This window comes from Lagenorhynchus albirostris, chromosome 1, assembly GCF_949774975.1.
Source record: "Lagenorhynchus albirostris chromosome 1, mLagAlb1.1, whole genome shotgun sequence".
Classification (NCBI taxonomy): Eukaryota; Metazoa; Chordata; class Mammalia; order Artiodactyla; family Delphinidae; genus Lagenorhynchus; species Lagenorhynchus albirostris.
In genome coordinates, this window is record NC_083095.1 from 30318903 (window position 1) to 30339374 (window position 20472).

The 20472-nt window shown below is 43.2% G+C and overlaps 1 protein-coding gene and 1 pseudogene across 1 annotated transcript in view; one reads left to right on the forward strand and one right to left on the reverse strand.

Annotated features, from left to right (window-relative positions):
• RGS6 (regulator of G protein signaling 6) overlaps positions 1-20472 on the reverse strand; it is a 575553-nt gene that overhangs the window by 475764 nt on the left and 79317 nt on the right.
• On the forward strand, positions 11602-18754 carry LOC132521145 (protein phosphatase 1 regulatory subunit 14B-like; annotated as a pseudogene).

Genomic DNA, 20472 nt, shown 5'->3' on the forward strand with positions numbered 1-20472 from the left:
TTATGTGATTTTTACCACAAGAAAAGAAATGTATGAAAAATAGTCGTATTGGTAATCAAAGATATGCCAATTAAAATGCTGAAAAAATGCTGAAATATTATTTATTTTGCCTTTCCATTTAGCAAAGAAAAATTACCAATGATAGCAATAGGCAATGAGTTGGCTAACCCTGACAGACTGACACGTTCATTGCTTTAATCTTTTTGGAAAGCAATTTAACAATACACAGAAAAAGCTTTAATAATAGCTTTATCATTTTATCCTCTGATAAAACTCTTCCCTCTCTCCCAATTTATTCATTCCTTCAACAATGAATATTTAGCATTTATTATGTTCCAATTATGAAACTTACAGTGTGGAGGCAGAAATTAAGTGCTACAAAGTAGGTGTACAACAGGCCATTAAACTATGTAACAGGGAAATTAATCTAGTCTGTAAGCTGTAAGAATTTAAGTACCCCAAAAGGGGGTAGGATGGAGGTCTGATAACATACCAAAATGTTCATTTCAGCATTATTAATAAAATATTGGAATTGGAAACATAAATAGAAGGGCTAACTCTGTAAACTAGGTGTTCATAGGAATATTATCCCAATCATTTTTAAAAAGTGCTTTCAATGGCCATTTGGGGTAGTCATTAGAGCTTTTCCCAAATATTTTAGTTCTCTTCCTTCTGGACACATAGTAGGATTGCACTTGTTCACCTTCTTTGAAGTTAGCATGGCCATGTGACTTGCTTTGACCAATGAAATGTAAGCAAGTGGTGTTTCCCTTCTAGGAAGAAGATTTTAAAGCTAGTGAAGAGTGACCACACTCTCTTATTTTGCTTTGATGACTGCTAATGCTTGTGTCCAAATGGAGCCCCCATCAGAGTCATCATGGATCCCTGAATTCATCATGGATCCCTGAATTTGAATGAACAAAGTTTCCCTGTTGAACCGCACTAGATACGTAACAAGAGCAAAAACTAAATCTTTGTTGTGTTAAGTCACTAAGATTTGAGGAGCTGTGTCACAACAGTATCTAGACTGATGTAGTAACCCTACTCCATAAGAAAAATGCTAATTACATTAAATTGTTAGTATAAAAGAACACAATAAAAACTATATATGCTATGAGTATACCTCTACTTTATAAACACCTTATTCCTAGAAAAGACTAAAAGTACACACACCCAAATATTTATAATGATTATCTTTTGATGGATATGTAGGAAATTCTTCCTACCTCTTTTTTTTTTTAACATCTTTATTGGAGTATAATTGCTTTACAATGGTGTGTTAGTTTCTGGTTTATAACAAAGTGAATCAGCTATATGTATACATATCCCCATATCCCCTCCCTCTTGCATCTCCCTCCCACCCTCTCTATCCCACCCCTCTAAGTGGTCACAAAGCACCGAGCTGATCTCCCTGTGCTATGCAGCTGCTTCCCACAGCTACCTATTTTACATTTGGTAGTGTATGTATGTCAATACTACGCCCTCACTTCGTCCCAGCTTACCCTTCCCCTCCCCGTGTCTTGAGGTCCATTCTCTACGTCTGCATCTTTATTCCTGTCCTGCCCCTAGGTTCATCAAACCATTTTTTTGTTGTTAGTTTTTTAATAGCATGCATTCATATACGATCTCTAATGGGTAAAATAACATTCCTTAAAGAGCATGGAAGTCACAAAAAATGTTCAGAAGGAAACTTTATCATGTAAAATTTCCAAACTGAAAGTTTTCCAGTAAGAAGAGATTATCCCTTCATATGAACATGCTGCCTTTAAAAATGGGAGCTATCTGGCCAATGCTTTAATCTATGGAGTATATATTTATGCTTATCCACAAATTTACAACCTAACACTGTGTGTCCTGTATCCTGTGTTAACTAATCTCAACCCTAGAAGTTTTTTGTTGCCAAAGGTCTTATTTCTTATCCTTTCTAGAGTCCCAGCTCAATACCCAAATCCTATTCAGGCCCCAGAATTCATATCAGCTACAAATGAGCCCAATTAAATCTTGCTTTATTTAGAGACCACCACTGACCTAAAAAATAAGATAAGTCACTGGTCAGGAAAGAAACAACTCTACTTTGGGCTGTAGAGCCTATTCCCCAGGGAATCTGATTTCTACTGCCTTCTCCCTGCCCCTTCAGCATTAAGACAATGATATTGTTAACACAAGATGTTTCCAATTAAATTACAATGGCTTAAACAAATATTATGTTCCACTTATCTTACATAGTGGTACATAGTTTACATAATGGTTGAAAGACTCCTTCTGATGCAGTAAAAATCCTACATCTTTATCAAAAAGGAAAAGAAATTAGCTACAATTATAAAATATTTTCTATGAATCATAAAATTTGATCATTTTTTCTACCTACAAGAAACTCTGATTATGAAAACATACAACTTAAAGCACAAATCCATACCATAATCAACCATGTCCATGATATGATCAACACTGATACCAAGCTACATCTACTTTCTTTGGGTTAGTATTTGCATATTATATTTTTCCATCTTTTTATTTTTCAAAATTTTATTTCTTTATCTTTTAAATATATCTCCTGAAAGTTTTTAAACTCTGACAGTCTTTGTCTTTTAATTGCAACATTCAGTCTACTTATATGTAATATAATTACTGAAATATTTGGGTTTGTATCTACCATTGTATGCAGTGCTTTTGTCCCAATGTTCAAATTCTCTTTCTCCTTCATTCCCATTGGCTTATTTATTTATTTATTTTTTTTGCAGTATGCGGGCCTCTCACTGTCGTGGCCTCTCCCGTTGTGGAGCACAGGCTCTGGACGCGCAGGCTCAGCAGCCATGGCTCACAGGCCCAGGTGCTCCGCGGCATGCGGGATCCTCCCAGACTGGGGCACGAACCCGCGTCCCCTGCATTGGCAGGCGGACTCTCAACCACTGTGCCACCAGGGAGCCCCCCCATTGGCTTATTTTTAATTATTTTGTTTTCAACCTGTTAGCATGGAAACTATACACTCTTACTATTCTTTAGGGGTTATTCTAACAATTACAATATATGTCATTAACTTATCAAAGACTAATACTGACTTATATTTATACTTCTTCCCAGACAATGCAAAGACCTTAGAACTCCTTATCTTTTAACCCTCTAGAATGACTGAGGGAGCAATAAACAAGATGAAGAATTAAAGGAAGAGAAAAGGCTAGATATTTTTGCCTGTAGCTGTATCTTTTTTTTTTTTTTTTTTTTGTAGCTCTATCATTTGCGAGCAGACTGCTGGCCTCCTCAAGCAGGAAAAAAGAAAAATTCCATCACTACTTAGACTTCAACACAAGCGCCTAGTTTAAATTTGATACACAGCATTCACTTTCAGTTCTGTAATGAGCTAGTTCTCATCGCAGAAAGAATAAAACACTTGATCACCTTCTCCCCATCTTGAGGCCCAAGAACATCATTCTTTTCGTATCCAAAGCCCCTCTCTCTATCCAAAGAAAGAGAGAGAAATGCTTTTCATCACATGAAGTTGGAGGACCCTTCCATGAGGCACTGCATTGGAGCTTACTTATCACATCATACCACTAGTTAGCAGGAACCAGGAAACACATTTCCCACCACATCTGCGGTTTGGTTCAGTTCCTGAGCCTGCAGCAAAAGAGAGCACTTATGGGTGCTGGATGCAGACTGTGCAAGAGGAAGGGCCTCTCTGTAAGGATGAAACTTTAGAAACCCAGCAGAATAAACCTCAGGAACTTTCACAGTAGTTCACATTAGTGAGCATCAGGTGATCTTGATACCTCCGTAACCAAGAAACCCAGGAGTTGAATTATATTCAGAAGACACAGAGTCTGATATATATCAAAATACAATGATGGCTTCAGTTTTCTCACATGGCCAAGTGACAAAGTGAATGTATATCAGTAATCAGCAAGGTCACTATTATACAATTTCTGGCAAGACCTACAGTCTTTGGGTGACAAGGATTATGCAGCTGCTGCTTCATTTGAAACTATACTGTAGGTCTCCATGATAGAGACCCAGCTAGTAATAACTGCAAGAGGGATCATGAAAAACTGGTTCCTGCTATAGATGACACTTAATAATGTTTACAAGCACACTGTGACTTGCAAGCAATGTCCATATCCAACACGTTATCCATCCACTGTTGATTATTCCCAATGACAGGAGACTCTTAACAAATTATAATCCTGACTAACTTATCAATGGAACCCCAACATCAAGAGCCAGTACGATGCTAGAAACTGGCTCATATGTCATAGGGATTCCACTTTTTTTTTAAAAAACATGGCTTGTGGACTAAATTCAGCCTGTTTTTTTTTAAATTTATTAACTTATTTATTTTTATCTTTTGGCTGCATTGGGTCTCCGTTGCTGCACGCAGGCTTTCTCTAGTTGCGGTGCGCGGGGCTACTCTTCATCGCGGTGGGTGGGCTCCTCTTGTTGAGGAGCACGGGCTCTAGGCGCATGGGCTTCAGTAGTTGTGGCATGTGGGCTCAGTAGTTGTGGCTCGTGGGTTCTAGAATGCAGGCTCAGTAGTTGTGGCGCACGGGCTTAGTTGCTCCACGGCATGTGGCATCCTCCCGGACCAGGGCACGAACCCATGTCCCCTGCACTGGGAGGCAGATTCATAATCCCTGCACCACCAGGGAAGTCCGGGGATTCTACTTTTTATGACTCCAACCATTTAGGCTGTATTTCAACTACGACAGGACCTATAAATGAGGAACTGGCAGAAAGACTTCAAGAAGAGTACCTGTTTTTTGATTCACTAGAAGACCAAAAGCAACAATGAGAAGAGAGCGAGTCAACCCATGTTTATTTTTCAACTATACCGTCCGTCTGAGAATTTCACCAGAGCCACAAAGCCAAACAAGTAAGTCTTCTTTCGCTAGTTCAGCTACCCACACTGAATCACACATAAGACTTCCATATCCATTACAGACATATTACAATGGAGCACAAACACAGCCTTAGAATAGGATCTCTCTGTGCTAATTTAAACAACACTACTTTAGCAATGTGTTCCACAAGGATGCATGTCCTTTGAAACCATATTATGAGGATATTTCTCCAAAGGTTTATTCACTGCACCTTGAAGTGTAGCATTAGCAGTGCTATTATGATAACAAACGTAAGTCACTATCCGCAGTATTTAGTATGTTTAAATAAATTCTCCTTTCAGAGATAACTATAAGATGTATTAGCTAAGAAGGAAGAATGATAAAGGGCTATGCTCTGGGCTCTACTAGTTCCTTGCTTGTCTTTTCATTTCCTGCTACTCAGTGTAACTGGTACTCAGGAATTCTGCAAACAACTGCCAATCTAGTGAGGGAGTATCCACAAACCAGACTGCAATTCAAACGTGAATAAGCAAAACACATCCCCACGTGTCCAAGCAGTCTGGAGGTATGGCTGAAGGAAGGGGTTCAGAAGTTGGGGCTGATGAAAAGGAGAATGATTTCCATCTGAACTGGAGTTAATGCTTTTGGAAGAGCAAAGCAGCCAGGAATGAAAGAGCAGCCTACCCAGCCCCACAAAACTGCCAGGCTGGCCTTGTCATCACACAGCAGTGTAAATCCAATGGCTTTGTCAGCAAAAGCCAGCAGCACCCGCACGCAGTCCCCCAGGGCAGGGGCAGTTCTCAAACAAAAACAATGAGCACGTGTGACATTCATCTCCTACAGCAATTGAAATCAGGCTTCACGAATTAACAAAAACACTCCCAGCAGAAGATGGTCAGGTGATCTCACTGAAGCAACAACTGTGTTAAGAGGAATAAAAACAGAGCATATGTCAGTCTTTTATGGGCATCTATCCCCTCTGTAAGAATGGTGATCAGGATAAATCCTATTTGAGAAACAGACATCGAGCTTCACACGTAAGGACTAAGAAAAACAACTGGCTAATGTATTTAGGAGTAGACCAACCCCAACTTGGACTTGGGCACGTTTCACAGTAGTTTGGGGCCTTACTCTGGCCCCAGCCTCCCCAGACTCTGTACCTGACACAATAGAGCAGCTTTATAATGAAGTGAATCATCTCTTAGACCTGTACTTTTTATATCACTGATTGCCTGTCACTGGACCCCATCAGTGGTAGAGAAATCACCCCACTTCTGGGACTCACAATGGGAAAGTGTGGGCAGGGGCAGCAGCACACAGTGGAGGGCATCCTGATTCACATGCTCAAGGGCATAAACACTGTGATAGACCTAAAGGACCTTCGAACCTAATTTCAGAACATGAGTGTGTACACACATGTGCAAACATGTGCACATCCTTTTTAAAGCAGAGGACGTGGTCCATTCCTGGGTAGTTTCCTGCTTTTCCATTACATTCGGAGCAAAATCCAAACTCCCAAAGCCCTGGAGAATCAGCCTCCTCTTCTCCTCCTTCCCAAAACACAGGGCGACCTCTCTTCCTCAGGGCCCCTTAAAAGCTCTAGGTCTAGATCTGCGCATGCCTGGACCCCTCTCAAATCATTCCAGTCTCTCCACAAACCTTCCCGCAACAAACAGGTTCTCCTGAGCTTTCCATTCCGTCATGCTCCTCTTACCTGTGCTATTTTCTCTGTAGCCAGACACTCCCTGACATGTGCCCTGACATGTGTACTTGCCTGTTTTGTCAAAGGACAATGAGAACACTACTCAGGATCTGAAATCAAACTACAAGGCTGAATTTATTGCTCAGATAATATGGACGAGCTGTGCTGGCCAAAAGGTCTCTACAAGCAGAACAGGTGACGGATCTCATAGAGGGCTTTGGAAAGCGTGGAGCTCTGTGATTCACGGATGTTCAGAGTCATTCCTGGGCTGACAACAGGTGGGTGCTCAGGTAAGGCCGATGTTGATTGGCAGGTTTTCTGGAGCGCATCCATCCCTGATTGGCTGACTTTCAGAACTGGGGGGCCAACACTGGTTGGTTTCAAAACCAGCTTTCACTAAGACAAGTTGGTGCGGACCAAGTGAACAGATTTAAAATTGGTTCTGCTGGCTATTTGTTACCATAGCTATGGAACAATCAAGCTTTTCCTAAGTTTGAGAGAACTTTTATTCTATTATTCTCTAAAGGTAAACTCCATTCAATTGGGTTTGCCTGTTTCATTCATCCTGTATCCCCCGTATCTACTACACCTGGCACATTCATGTTGACTAAATCAATCAATGGTTTGGGGCGGGGGGTTGCTAGATTACTGATAATGGGTGCTTTTATTTTAAGATTTGCCACTTTATTCTCACAGCACAAGATAGCTGTTAAGTGCATGGCTTTATAATCACACAGTCCTGGCTTTGAATTTTGGCTCTAACATTACCTAGCTTATGGCCTTCCTGAATCTCCATTTCATTAGTTGAAAGAAGGGTGGGAGGAAAGAATAACAGTATCTCCCAAGTCTCCTCTGAGGATTATGGAAACAATGCCCAGTTTCTAGCACGTTAAGTGTTTAAAAGCATAAATCATGTATATTACTACGTGGAAAATTTCTGAAAGGCTCAAAGAAGACATTCAAGACCATAAAGCCCAGGGTGATCAGGCGCAGCCCTATGAAAAGGCATAGAGTGGACTTCCCTGGGGGCACAGTGGTTGAGAGTCCGTCTGCCGATGCAGGGGACACAGGTTCGTGCCCCGGTCCGGGAAGATCCCACATGCCGCGGAGCGGCTGGGCCCGTGAGCCATGGCCGCTGAGCCTGCGCGTCCGGAGCCTGTGCTCCGCAACGGGAGAGGCCACAACAGTGAGAGGCCCGCGTACCGCAAAAAAAAAAAAAAGGCATAGAGTAAGGTCTGAGATAAGAGACTTCAAGAGGCGCTCCTGACTCCAAATCCTCCCATTCCCCTTTCCTCCAGCCCGCCCTTCACCTCGGCCCCCACTGTGATCTCCATTTCCACTCCCTTCTTCCCAACCCCCCACCCCGACCCCACAGGCCAATCACTCCTGATATTCCCAACATTAACATCCCTCATGCCTGGTGATGGTTAACTGAGTTAAATCATCTTCTCCCAAAAGAAACACTATTTAGCAAGTGCATTATATTGATCTATTTATTTGATTAACTTTGTACAGTTAATTGCAACTTATATAGCAGAAACCAGACAGTGAGACACAGGACAGGTAAGTTTCGGAGGGGGCACTCAGACATAAAGTCCATGTATTCTGTTGCTTTGCCCAAGTCCAGTCCTGGCAAAAACGATCGTTTTCTATGTCTTCATAGGATTTAACATGCTCACTCTCTCTCGCGCTCTCTCTCGCGCTCGCTCTCTCTCTCGCTCGCGCTCTCTCTCTCTCTCTCTCTCTCTCTCACACACACACACACACACACACACACACACACACACACGAGGACACATACAATCTCACTCAGCACCTCCATCCCCAGCTCTTGCCAATCAAAATCTCTAGTACCTTTAATTAGGTTTATGGGCACAAAGGAGGCTGAGTATTTTTTCCTTTGGCACTGTCTAAAACCTGACCAGAGCTGAGTATGTTTGCTCATACTGATGGTGAACTATACTCCTATAAGACTTGGCTTCACAGGATGTGGATTTTGCTTTATCGTTATTAAAACAATAATCGTTATTATTATTGTTATTGTCCCTGGACCTCAGACATACAGATACATGAAACTGCACTCACTCTATGTGAAATGCAATAAGAATCCCAGCAAGGACTGAGTGAAATGATGAGGATGATTTTAATTTTTGTGACTTGGTTTGAATTAAAAAAAAAAAATCCCACAAGGACTCAGAGGCAAAAAATATACAAATCAATTTTCACTGCAAAGTAAAGGAGCTGTTACAGTGGAGGATTCCTGGACTGAATGTCAATATTATGACATAGTGTGAGTGTGTTTCGTGTTTGGTAATTGCTATCACTGTTGCTTTTGTTGTGGCCATCCATTTACAATGCTTTGTGTCAGTTTATTTATCTCTTATAAAAATAAAATACAGGGCTTCCCTGGTGGCGCAGTGGTTGAGAGTCCGCCTGCCGATGCCAGGGGACACGGGTTCATGCCCCGGTCCGGGAAGATCCCACATGCCACGGAGCGGCTGGGCCCGTGAGCCATGGCTGCTGAGCCTGCGCGTCCGGAGCCTGTGCTCCACAATGGGAGAGGCCACAGCACTGAGAGGCCCGCGTACCGCAAAAAAAAAATAAAAAATAAAAAAAATAAAATAAAATAAAATAAAATACAGTGTGTGTGTGTGGAAAAAAAAAAAAAGAAGAATCCCAGTGAGGCCTGTGGGCAGCTGGCCCTGGGCTTGAGTCCTCTCTCCCATGGTCTGGCTGTGTCACTCTGGGAAGGCTGCCTAAGCCTGCTGAGCTGCTATTCTGCTTTCTGCCCATCTTGTGGAACTGTTCTGAGAATGTGAACATATAAACCACAGGCACAGCGTAGGGACTCATCAGGCAGCAGCTTAAAGTAGGCAGGGGTGCCGCACACTTCAACCCACAGGCTGCCAGTGCTGGGTGTGAAGCCATAAATGACTTTGGGGGAGAATTTCAGAGAAAATACAGGATCCATGGGAGTAGACGTTCTCCTGAAGAATAGGGGGTAATTGGGAACAACGGGAACCCACGTGACAGAGCACAGGCCTGGGGCGGAACTGGTCTCACATCCCAAAGTTTAGCCGTAAATGAAACCTTCTGAAAGGTTTTTGTGGGCCTCCTGTGAAACTGACTCCAAGTAAAGAAACTTGGTTCTAGCCACTTGTCTGAACTCTGCAGGCACATTCAACAGAGGAATAAGAAAGTGTGATGAATTGCTGGAGGGCACGCGCTCGGGTGAGGGTTCCGGGTGAGACCTAAGGCTTCTCTGAAGCCTTCCACCCAAGATTCAAGATCTCATTTGCTCCTGCTCTTAGGAAGGCACCACCTGGTGGCCGCTACCAGAAATGACAGCGCAGAATTAGCCTTAACCTCTTCCAGCAACAAAGTATTTTGTATTTATTCACTCAGCAAATATGTATTGAGTCCTTACTAGGGGCCAGACAAGTGCTAAGTGCTGGATGTACATCGTGTATAGAATAAAATTCAGTGGCAGCTCTCAGCGAGCTCATTGTTGACACAACTGCTAAGTAGAGGAGTTGCACGTACCCAGAAGAGTGAAGAAGAACAAGGTCTTGATCCAGCTTGTAGCAAGCCCTCTACTCCCCAGCCCCCCCCCCCATGCCATCCCCTCCCTTGCCTCTGGAGAATTATTTGCAAATAAATGGCATTCCTTTGCTCCAGGGTCCCTAGGTTTTTCTACCTCATTCCTCCTGCCTCTATACCCACCTTTCCAATTGCACCAGACCAGCTCGCATTCCATTTTCAGAATGAAATTTCCTGCTCCATCCTCCCCTAAGGAAGGCTTGGATTCAGGAGAAAATTTTGTTCCTTTTTTGTGAGTTTCAACTGTTTCCTGTGATTCCAACTGCCTCTGATTAGTTCCCCTTTTCCTTCCCATGCTTCCTTTTCTGCCTTTTCTTCCACTAAGAAGCAGGTAAGTGAGAGACAATGAATTAAGAAATAAGAGGAACATTCCAGTCCTGCTTTTCTCCTAGTTTCAGCCCCTGACATTTTAAACCAACATTTTCAGAACTCTTATTTCAGAATTTCCCAGGGCACATTCTAGTGAATATCTACTTTTAATCTCTTGAGGATGGATTTGATTTAGGAAAATTGTCTAATTTTAAATGGAGTCCCTACTGATGATTCAGATGGGTGAGTGAACTGGACTCGTGTCATCGTGGGTCCAAAAATGAGTCACAGTTATTAAAGAAGGAAATTGGCTTTCTTGGGTAGCTGTAAGGCAGTTTAGCAAAGGGGGCTCCTCCCAATGTGTTTTGAGCTCTGAGAAGGTTTAGTGAAATAAGTATGTATCTTCCAAGACTCTTACTTAGAAAGTTATACTCATTTTGGACATATAAGTTTTCTCAATATTTTAGGATCACATGTGGGAAAGTACTAAGGAAATCAACGGGAATGGCCAGTTGGGGATCAGAACTAAGAGAGCTACAGGTGCTCAAAGGATGGCCCAGTGCATCCTATGACATCAGGATCGGCTTAAGACAGGCAGGACACTCCTAACTAGGTGGAGGCTGGAGGTAAAGATGGACACGAATGAAGGTAAGAGAGGATGCAGTCTGAGCTGGGGCGTGGAGAGTAGTTAACACAGAGGAAGTGAAAAAGCACCCACCTGTGAGCACAGGGGTAGCCGTGTTTGCCAACAGGACACATCTGTGTGTGCCCGGAAGAGGTTGTCACAGGAGAGAACTCAGATATAAAACAGGGAGACAGGTGAAGCGTGGTCCAGTTATGAAAGGCTTTGAAAACTATTTCAAAATGGTTGGACTTTCCCCCACAGATGATGGTAAGCATGAAAGATTTCTGAGCAAAGGAGCAATCAAAGCAGGGTCTTGATACACACAAGGGCAGGGTAGAGGCAGCTTGGGCTCCTGGCTAGAAGAGGCCTGTGGATTCAGTGGGACCTGAGTTCAAATTCTGACTTAACCACTTATTGGATCAGTGAGTGACCTTGAGGGAGTCTGTTTCCTCACCTGTAAAATGGGGATGATAATAATAATAATAAAGCTCCTATGGGGATCCAGTGCCCCGCCTGGAATAAGCACTCAAACGATGGCGTGTATGCGCCAGCGCTTGGGCGGTGACAGATGGGTGAGAAGAGAGGCTAGCAGCCCAGAGAGAACACTTAGGAGGCCTTTACAGTCACTCTAAAACGGACCGGCAAAGCGCTCAGCTGGCAGGGGGTTCCTTTTCACAAAGGCAGTGGAAGGGATGCCACAGAGATTTCCAAAGAAAGTCAATGAGGCCTGGCGATTGGTTGAGGAAAGAGGAGGGAAGGGTGGGGACTCAGGCCTAGAGGCTGAGGTCTGGGAGAAAGTGGTGCCATGAGCAGAGAGCAGAGAAGGGAGGGAGGGGCTCCCCATGCCACTGGCTCTGTCTGAGTCAGCAAGACCTGGGGAGGAGAAGATCTGAGGCCCAGTGGGCTTATTCCTTCATTTCCTTGGAGACTCTGTTCTCTCCCTGTCAGAGAGGCTTTCCCTGGCCAGCTCCTACACGCTTCTCCTTCAGAGCACGTGTGTAACTATCTGACATAGTATATGTTTGTTTACTGATGGGTTGTACTGTCTGGCTGTCTGCCTAATAAAACATGTGCTCCAGGAGGGACGACCTTTGTTTTGCTTGTTCCACATCCTCGGTGCCTAGGGCAGCGCCTGGCATACAGTAGATGCTCAGTAATATTAGTGTTGTTATTCAAGTGCTTTTAAAAGTGTCTCGCATATAAAACATGTTCAGTAAATATTAGCATTTATTGGTGAATATCTCAAAAAATTGTAAAGAGAAAGGCAGATGGGAAGTGCTGAACCTTGGAACACTCCCACGTACTCACCAGGAAAAGGAAGAATTAACAGACTCTCCAAGATTAGAAATTTGGGCCTCCTTTTAAGGCAGGGAAGAGAGGTGAGATGTGCCCCTGGGGAGGGCCACACCTTGCACCATGTGGCCAGAGGCTTTTTCAAACGTTAATCCTGAAAACAAAAAAAGGGAGGCAAAACCACTTCACCCACGGATGGGTCAGCGGCTATGAAAGGGGAAGAATGGGTATTTTGTGGCAACAGAAAAGGCAGGCGCTAGGGCTGAGTAAACTTCTGAAATATGAAATTAACTTGTAATGGCCTCTTTGGCCCAATCTTTCCCTTTCCTCTCGTCAGATCATTTGCAAATCCAGATTCTGGCAGAGTTCACAAGAGCTCACTTAGCTGGGAGACCAAACATCAAGCTAATTAGCAGATTCATAACTGACTGCTCCAGATATACAGGGACTGCAAGATCAGCTCCTCCAGCAGATATGCCTACTGTGCACTGGGAAAATTCTTGGCAAAGCCATTAACACAACTTCATAGTGAGACAGGTCTATGTTGCTGGTAGAATAGAACTTCTGCCACTTCTCAACCTCCCCCATGTAGATGAGGGCTCAGAGAAGCCATGACTGCCCAAGCACCTCCTCTCAGGTAGCATCAGGTAACATACAGCGTTCCAGAATGCTCGTGCAAGCACCAAGCAAAAATCCCTAAGGCTACTTTTCAACTCAAATAAAGATTGTGCTGCTAAATTAGATTGTGAACAAGGTGAAGTGCCCTGGGGTCCATCCTCAGCCATTAACTGAGACTAAAACGTCAGCCACCTGCAACTCCTAATCACAAACTATAACGATCACTGACTCCTTCTTTGCAGAGGCCTTGATTTCAGAGGATGAGCAAATGAACCAAGAGGAGATATAAAAATTCACTTGTCTGTGGCCTTCCAGAAACTACATGCATGACAATACATCCTTAAAACATGTTTCAGCAGACTGGGAGTAAGGTACATTTCTCGAAAGTCGACATGGAAAACACTGGGTCGCTATTAATTCCCTGGAGCTCTACTGTGCTCAGAAGGAAGTGCACTCATGCTCCTTTTTGCAACTATTAATAGCCCCTAGGCAACTGTTTTTCAGATTTTTCTTTAATTTAAACTCACCCCAAACTGCAAATTCTCATAGACAAACACAATCACGATTTTATTCTGGATTACCAGGTGAGACAACTGTGTAAATATATTAGGAATATATTATATGAGATGGAAAATAGCATTGACCTTCACATTAGTCACCTTGAGAACGGGCACGCTTCATACTTAGTGTTACTGATGTTCAGACCACTTAAGAGGAGTGAATGTCAGATAAAGCTAAGTTCCTTGCCTGGCTCTGCCCCTGACAAACTGCTAGGCCAGTTATTCAAGTTCTCCATTGGCAAAGAGTTATGGGGTCTTCGTAAGAATTACATGAGTTAATATCAGAGGACTCTGCATGCTGCCTAGTTCATGATTAGTTCGTTTAGGGATCCGATTTGGGGTTTTTCTTTTTGTTTTACTGGGTTTTGTTTTGATTTTGGGTGTTGAATCCTGAAATTGCATTTAAATGGCGATCTCTCATTTCAGCAAGATGTTGAGCTAAGATGACATACACATTCAAACATTCCTGCTATAAGCACCTAGATATATCAGATACAATAATTTTTTCTGAGTAACTATTATTGTCATCATTAATGCCGTTTATTTTTTTTAACATCTTTATTGGAGTATAATTGCTTTACAATGGTGTGTTAGTTTCTGCTTTATAACAAAGTTAATTAGTTATACATATTCATATGTTTCCATATCTCTTCCCTCTTGCGTCTCCCTCCCTCCCACCCTCCCTATCCCACCCTTCTAGGTGGTCACAAACCACCTAGCTGATCTCCCTGTGCTATGCGGCTGCTTCCCATTAGCTATCTATTCTACATTTGGTAGTGTATATATGTCCATGCCACTCTCTCACTTTGTTACAGCTTACCCTTCTCCCTCCCCATATCCTCAAGTCCATCCTCTAGTAGGTCTGTGTCTTTATTCCTGTCTTACCACTAGGTTCTTCATGACATTTTCTTTTTCTTTGATTCCATATATATGTGTTAGCATACAGTATTTGTTTTTCTCTTTCTGACTTACTTCACTCTGTATGACAGACTCTAGGTCCCTCCACCTCACTACAAATATCTCAATTTCATTTCTTTTTATGGCTGAGTAATATTCCATTGTATATATGTGCCACATCTTCTTTATCCATTCATCCGACAATGGACACTTAGGTTGCTTCCATGTCCTGGCTATTGTAAATAGAGCTGCAGTGAACATTTTGGTACATGACTCTTTTTGAATTATGGTTTTCTCAGGGTATATGCCCAGTAGTGATGAAAGAAATTTAAAGATGATACAAATAGATGGAGAGATATACCATGTTCTTGGATTGGAAGAATCAACATTGTGAAAATGACTCTACTACCCAAAGCAATCTACAGATTCAATGCAATCCCTATCAAACTACCACTGGCATTTTTCACAGAACTAGAACAAAAAAATTTCACAATTTGTATGGAAACACAAAAGATCCTGAATAGCCAAAGCAATCTTGAGGATGAAAAATGGAGCTGGAGGAATCAGGCTCCCTGACTTCAGACTATATTACAAAGCTACAGTAATCAAGACAGTATGGTACTGGCACAAAAACAGAAAGATGGGTCAATGGAACAGGACAGAAAGCCCAGAGATAAACCCACGCACATATGGTCACCTTATCTTTGATAAAGGAGGCAAGAATATACAGTGGAGAAAAGACAGCCTCTTCAATAAGGGGTGCTGGGAAAACTGGACAGCTACATGTAAAAGAATGAAATTAGAACACTCCCTAACACCATACACAAAAATAAACTCAAAATGGATTAAAGACCTAAATGTAAGGCCAGACACTATCAAACTCTTAGAGGAAAACATAGGCAGAACACTCTATGACATAAATCACAGTAAGATCCTTTTTGACCCACCTCCTAGAGAAATGGAAATAAAAACAAAAATAAACAAATGGGACCTAATGAAACTTCAAAGCTTTTGCACAGCAAAGGAAACCATAAACAAGACCAAAAGACAACCCTCAGAATGGGAGAAAATATTTGCAAATGAAGCAACTGACAAAGGATTAATCTCCAAGATTTACAAGCAGCTCATGCAGCTCAATAACAAAAAAACAAACAACTCAATCCAAAAATGGGCAGAAGACCTAAATACACATTTCTCCAAAGAAGATATACAGATTGCCAGCAAACACATGAAGGAATGCTCAACATCATTAATCATTAGAGAAATGCAAATCAAAACTGCAATGAGATAACATCTCACACCAGTCAGAATGGCCATTATCAAAAAATCCAGATACAATAATTTTTTAAATGCATACTTGAACCTGCAATAAAGAATAGGAAATTACCAGGTGCCAGAAACAAAGCCTCAACTGAAAACCAGAAGTAAGCAGAGGAATCAACTGGGCAGCCACTCCTGGGGCTGAGGGGGACCACAGGGCAGAGGAAGGAATAGAATAAGCATTGATCCAGGGGAAGTAAGGGTGTAGATGTCAACTAGCACATGGGAACAGGAGGCTAAGCCCTTGAGTCCTGCCCGAGAGAGGAGGGTGCTGCCCAAAGCGAGGCCCTGCAAAGAGCTGCGACCCCAGGAAAAATGGGCTGAAAAGTATTTCCCTACCAGCTCAGCTAGCTTGTCTATCTCTGGCTTCAGGAGAGGAGAACTAAAAGCTTCCTGCAAAATTTGAACCTCATAACCTCTACCTCTGGAGCATTTGGGGTACAAATTTAGGCTACAGTCTGGAAATGCCCAACCTAAGAAATTAGCATAAAAATTGGTCCTGGGCCAACGATGGGCATGGGAAAAATGAGAGCAAAACTCCCACAACCCATGCTACAGACAATTAGAAAAGTCAGACCCAGGAAGCTCACAAGTGATAAAAGCACAGTGAACCAGAGGATTCCAGCCCCTAAGAACCGGAAATAATAGAAAACTCTGAAAGAGAATATAATTAGGTATGTTTAAAAGGAGAGAAAAACCAATCACAGATGCGAAAAACACATCTGATAAAACTCAACATTAATTTATGATTTCTTAAAAACAACAAAATTCGGCAAACAAGAAAACCTTTCTTACAAATCTAAGACTAGAAAGACATTTTCTTAACCCAATAAAGGGCACACGCTAACCAGCCCATGGATAGCATCATTCTTAATGGCACAGCACTATAAGCTCTCCTTTTAAAGTCAGTAATGAGACAAGAAAGGTTACTATCACTTCCTGTGTTCAACACTGTTGAGGGGGTTCACAAACTTTCTGTAAAGGGCCTGATAGCAAGTACTTTAGGCTTTGCAAACTAGAAAGTCTCTGTTCCAAGTAGTCAACTCTGCTGTTGTAATGCAAAAGAAACCAGAGACAATAAGAGTGTGGCTGTGTTTCAATAAAACTCTATTTACAAAAACAGGTATTAGAGTGGAAGTCCAAGCCAATACATTAATTCAAGAAAAATAAGTGAAAGTTACTGTGATATAATAAAATACATGTATCTGGTCTTCATCCCGGGTTCCTAGCACAGAGCTCCTAAAACCCCTGGAATTTCCTGAGTGATAGGGGTGAGACGAGTGTCTTTTGCTATTCATAAGTCCCTTTTAACCACAGGTGAATTTATGCTAATGAGGTGACTCCTGGCAGATGAAGCTGGTTACCAGAGGAGAGGGGAGAGGGGCTGGAGATTGAGTTCAATCACCAATGGCCAAGAATTTAATCAATCATGCCTATGTAATGAAACGTCCATAAAAACCATAAAGGACAGGGTTTGGAGAGCTTCTGGGTAGGTGACGACATGGAGGTGCTGCAAGGGTGGTGTGCCTGGAGAGGGCATGGAAGCCCCGTGTACCCCTCCCCCCATATCTTGCCCTATACATCTCTTCCATTTGGCTGTTCCTAAGTTGTATCCCTATAATAAACCAGTGATAGTAAGTACAGTGCTTTCCTGAGATCTGCGCACCATTCTAGCAAATTACTGACCTCAGGAGGGGGTCATGGGAACCTACTAGTCAAAAGCATGGGAAGCCCAGACTTGTGATTGGCATCTGAAGAGGGGGGAGTCTTGAGGGGTCTATGCTAACTCCAGGTCGATAATGCCAGAATTGAATTAAATTGTAGACCATCCAGTTGGTCCACAGAAAATTGAAATGTGTGGAAAATCCACGCATGTGTTGTCAGTAGAACGGTTTTCCTTTAGTCACACAAACTTAAAAAAAAAAATCTGTCATTATCAAAAAGTTATATATCCATATACATAGGAAATGCAAGACTATCTAGAGATAAACCATGAAAATAAATGAGAGTTCAGCAAGATATACAAAAACAAGTAATGTTCCTATGCACTAGCAACAACAGGAAAACATAATAAAAAGATGCCATTAACAGTACAAACACAGGGGGCGTGACCAGGCCAGGGCCGGCCCGGGGGCTCCACACGCTGCAGCTGGCCCCGGGTGCCCCCTCCGCGGCGCCAGGCTGAGCCGAGCTCATGGGCTAAGCCGAGCCAGCAGCCTGTGGCCAGCCGGCGGCCCTCCTGGAGGTGGCGGCGCAGGAAGGGGACCGACGCACACACATGGCCCCAGCGGCAGCCAGGGCTGACAGTGGCCCCGACGGGGGCGCGGCGTTGGCTGCTCCGGCCCCTGGACCGGGCAGTGGCGGCCCAGGGCCCAGCGTCTACTTTCGGAGACCCCTTGGGGCCGCAGGCAAGGGCCCGGGCACCACAGACGATGAGGGCCCAATGAGGCGCCGAGGGAAGGTCACGGTCAAGTAGGAACGCAAGGAGCTACGGAAGCGCCTCAACCTGGAGGAGTGGATCCTGGAGCAGCGGATCCTGGAGCAGCTCATTCGCCTGCCAGCAAGAGGAGATCCCGGAGCTGGAGACTGATGTGGATAACTCCTGGACGTGGAGGGCGATGACACCCGAGCTGCCAGGGTCAAGGAGCCGCTGGTGGACTGTTACAAACCCACCGAGGTCTTCACCTCTGGCCTGCTGGACAAGATTCGGGGCATGCAGAAGCTGATCGCACCCCAGAAGAAGTAAGGGTCCTCGACCCAGGTGAACGATGGCTCCCACAGGACAATCGCTGACCCCCAACCTCGTAGCAACAGCAATACCGGGGGGCCCTGCAGCCAGGCCTGCTGCCATGAGCACAGCTCCCCATGCCCCTGGCCCAGGGGCCTCTTCCCTGCCCCCTCAGTTTTCCATTTTGGGGGTTTTTTATTATTATTAAACTGATGGGAGTTTTTGTGTTTTTATACTGACTGCGGCACGGACTCTTTAATAAAGCTAGGATACGCCTTAGGTGCAGTTAAAAAAAAAAAAAGCAACAGAAATACAGGGTATGGGATACTTAAGAATTCCCTCAATAAAGATAGGTAAGAAAAGTATACCAAAAATTGGGAAATTCTATTGAAGGACATTAAAAAAGAACTAAATAAACACAGTATAACATGTTTGTGGGTGAGAAGACCCATTATCATAAGATGACAAATTTTCATAATGTATCTGTAAAACGTCTGAGTAATTCCAACAAAGCAAAACAGGGCTGCACATTCCTGAAACATATTTTAAAGTGTAAAGAGCCTGGTATGGCCAAAACAATTCTGAAGGTGAAATACTATAGAGCAGTTAAACAAATCGACATGGATAAATCTCCAAAACAATGTCGGAGGGAAACATACAGTATAATACAATTCATGTCCATTTTAAAACACTCCCTCCAAAAGGCCTAGACACACCTGGGATTGGCAGAGGTGTGACTACAGAGGGAGGGTGGATGCAGATGGGCATGGGGCAGGGTAGGGTTTTAGGAATACCTAAAATGTATTTTTTTGGAGAAAGAACACATGTCAACAAATAGCAAATAGCATCCGATCACAAATATGAATATCTAAAATTCTCTATATAATTTGGAAATTAGGTAAAAATTGAGGTTTTTGCCCGTATTTTAATGAAGAATTAAATTTATGCCCAGCTTGTTTGGGAGGCATACAAGTCTTAAAAAAAAAAAAAAAAAACTCCCTGCTGAGCCAGAGAATGCAAACTCAGTCACCTGGATTCCTTTCTTCCAGTGCAACACTGACCCAGGCACAGCTGGGATCATCTTCACATCTGGTTTGTGGTCTGAGCTGGTTAATGTTTTTTTTTTTTTTTTGCGTTACGCGGGCCTCTCACTGTTGTGGCCTCTCCCGTTGCGGAGCACAGGCTCTGGACGTGCAGGCTCAGCGGCCATGGCTCACGGGCCCAGCCGCTCTGCAGCATGTGGGATCTTCCCAGACCGGGGCACGAACCCGTGCCCCCTGCATCGGCAGGCGGACTCTCAACCACTGCGCCACCAGGGAAGCCCTGAGCTGGTTAATGTTTAACCTGCATCGTTTAAGCCTAAGCTCACACCATAGTCTTCATTACACAAACTAATTCGCTTGGGGAAAAACAAAAGTTAGCATCCATTTAAACATCAGTGCTGGAAATACACCTGTCTGTCATACAGAGTCCCATAGTGTTCTACAGGCTTGATATGTTTATAATTTGAAACATTATTTTTAAAAGAAACACTGTTCAGAACAAAAATCATACCAGTCTTATGACACAATGAAAAGACGTCTAAAATCCTACGTTGCCTTGGACAGGACCAGTGCTCCCTGGTCCCATCACCCACCTCAGCTGCTGGACTCAATGCCAGTGATTCTTTCCCTTTTCCAAAAATCAAAGCCTCCTACAAAGAATGAATATTTGTCAGACTTGAAAATATTCCCAAGAATATGCCATAGGCTCAGAAGACAACTTAAAAAAAGGATTCCATAAATGTTTGGGGCCATAGCAACATCGATGGAAGCATCGAAGGATTACATCTATCCCAAGGTCACTAGTTTGAAGAGAGCAAAATCCATTTATACTGTAAATCTGATTTTTCTTTAATTCAGCAGCGGCAACTAAAGTCACTCCTCTCCTGACTGTCAGTGTCATCTAGTATGGGAGTCAACACACTGCACAGCTAGGAGCGATGTTGG